Genomic DNA, 2911 nt, shown 5'->3' on the forward strand with positions numbered 1-2911 from the left:
TTAACCGACCCTGCAAGATATTATTGCCATGCTGTAAACTGCTTTAATTTCTAAATTAAAATGTTTAATCATAATGATAAGGAATAAAATTAGACCTATTAGAAGAATGAATCACCAGATCAGCTGTGGACTTGTGACAGTGCAATAAAGAGACGTGTATAGCAGATAGGTAAAGTTTGCAGTTTTTATGTGGCTGCCTCTGCTGTAAAAGCTCTTAATGACTGTGTCAAAGTTGTTGTTGACACAACAGGAAGAGCAGTGCTAAGCAGAAAGGCAAGTTTACGTGGAAAAACTCACCAAAAAAACCCCCACTACTATGTCAAGCTGTCAACAAGTGTCGTAAATGGGTGTAATGGTGTTCTGTTTTTCACATGATGTGATCAGACCTGAGCTCCCATTAGCCAAGAGACTCAAACTAAGCTTACGCACACACACAGAACCACACTTAAGTATAACATACACTACAAAAACACACACTCCACAGGAAGGCTGTTTTTCCTGCTCCCACAGTAGAGCAGAGGATAATGGGAAAGATTAGAGTGAGCGGCTGATACTTGGCGGCCTTTTCTCTGAGAGCGCAGCAGACGTGGATGCTGGCTCTCAGTGGCCCTCGCCAATTAGAGCATCTACTCTAGCAGGTTGAGCCTAATGAAGAGTCCGGAGCATGGGAGTGGAGGCGGGCAGCCAGGGATCAATCCCCATCCTGGTGAGGCCATGGGTGGGGGGCCGACATAGGAAAGCCTGGGGACTGAGGGCGATCTATCATACACAGGATGCATATAATGTAGGTATATCAAAGACTGTAGTATCTATGGGGCAACGTAAAGGATAAAGCTGGTGTTATGTAAATCTCGACAACTATTAGATGGATTGCCATGAACTTAGGTACAGTGAGTCATTATCCCAAAAGGATGTAGCCTACTGATTTTTGTGATCCCCTGACATTTACTCTAGTGCCACTTTGAGATTGACATTTTCGATTCTGAGTAAAATGTCTCTCAACATGAAATTTGGTACAGACGTGGTCCTAGGTGAATCCTAATGACTTTGGGGAGTGTGTTACCATGCTGATGTTAGCCTTTAGCTCACCACTGAGCCTATACAGTCTCACATAGCTGCTAGCATGGCTGTAGACTCTAAGTCTATCTTGTTTTTAACAACTACTCCCTGAAGAGATCAAAATCAGCAAATAATTTAGTGAGTGTTGTCTGTGCAGTAGTCTCGCATTGCCAGACCTTACTGTGGAGTAAGGTCTGGCTAGACCACAGATACATTCTTGGATAGGAGAAAAAAATGCTTTTGGTTGTTTGCATTTCTTTAAACCAATTACAATCGTCTTGGGTGGCACTAAGCTATATTTAAAATATATTTTTTTAAACAATTCTGCAACTCCATGTTCACTCTACTAAACTTAAGTGTAGCCTACAGCGTCTATATTCATAGTGATGTTAAACAATATATCACCCAAAAAACAGTATGACTTGATGTGTTTTTAACAGTTTTATACAGTATGACAATGATTGTTCAAAAGACAATGCTTTTTGGTTTTGTTATTTTAATGGGATTTGTTATAACAAAAAAGTTTATATACCAGCAGCCGTATCCTTTAAATGCATCCATTATTATATTTGACACTCTGTTAGCATGAAAATGTGGGACTTCTACCCACAATTTACTTATTTTTAAAAATAAAAACCACACTTACTCTATATTCTGATCATCCACTGCCGCTCAGTCTTTGATAAGGTCAGGACACTCTGCCTCCTCCTCAGTGTTTCTGCATCTCCACAGTGATCAGAATGCTAATAGAGCTAATTGTCATTTCTAGTTTTGGATTAGCATTCAGAGGGAAGGGCTAGCCAGCAGGACTGACAGCTGTTGGCTAATGCTAACACAAGAGGACGTTAAAAATATTTCTGTTAGATACCATCAGGTCTACAACATGCACTAAAGCAGTTCTAAATAGCTATTGCCAGACCCATTTCACCAGTTATTCAATGCTGGGGCTTGATTATTGCCAAAATTACCTTTAGTAACACCTGTTACGGGCACCTGGGTAGCTCATCCGGTAGAGCACTCACCCATATATAGAGGTTTACGCCTCGACGCAGTGACCTTAAAAAAATAAAGGCCTAAAATGCCCAGAAAAAATAATCTAAAAAAAGAAAAGAAACACCTGTTACCATGACAATTATACTATACTACATTTTGCCAGGGCCATTGTGGCTCCAGCACTGTGAACACCGTTTCAAAGTGCTCTATTTCTGCTATGTCTGAATGGAAATATTGTTCAGTTGGTCGCAGCATCATGGCGTATTGCTATATGGATGACAATAGCTGTTTCTCAAAGTCAAGGATCCTTCCTGGGTAGGACTAGTCCTTCCAAGTCAGGTCCTTCAGAGGCTAGGCCAGGCTCCTCATTTGGAGAACACGTAAATGGAACAGGCTGGCAAGTGCACGTCATTGTGTGATTGCGTCATTGAAAATGTTTTGCCTTAACTTCAGCGCTGCATTTCAAACCACTGGACGAAATGGATGTAGAACTGTGAACTGTGCTATTCAATTTCTTTGTTGAGATGGAGAAAGTAAATCAGCGTCAGTCTGCTTGCAGGAGGAGAATATTCTGTCGGCAACTTTTGCCACGACAATCTTTAACCCGACATGGACATTTCTGCCTGTGTTTTAGCTGTGGAAAAAAAGTATTTAAGACAAAGATCAAAGTTGTATTGATACCAACTTAAATAGACAATGTTTTAGAGAGACATGTGAGGCATCTCAAGGTAGATGTAGAGTCATTGATAATCATGGAATAGAGGAGAAGAGCCTTGTGAGATATTTTGAGAAATGCTGTGAAGATGAGGTCTAATTGCTTCTCTTTGAAAATGATTTACAGCCACAGGCTCTTGTAGGT

Source organism: Perca flavescens, chromosome 7 (genome assembly GCF_004354835.1).
Source record: "Perca flavescens isolate YP-PL-M2 chromosome 7, PFLA_1.0, whole genome shotgun sequence".
Taxonomy (NCBI): Eukaryota; Metazoa; Chordata; class Actinopteri; order Perciformes; family Percidae; genus Perca; species Perca flavescens.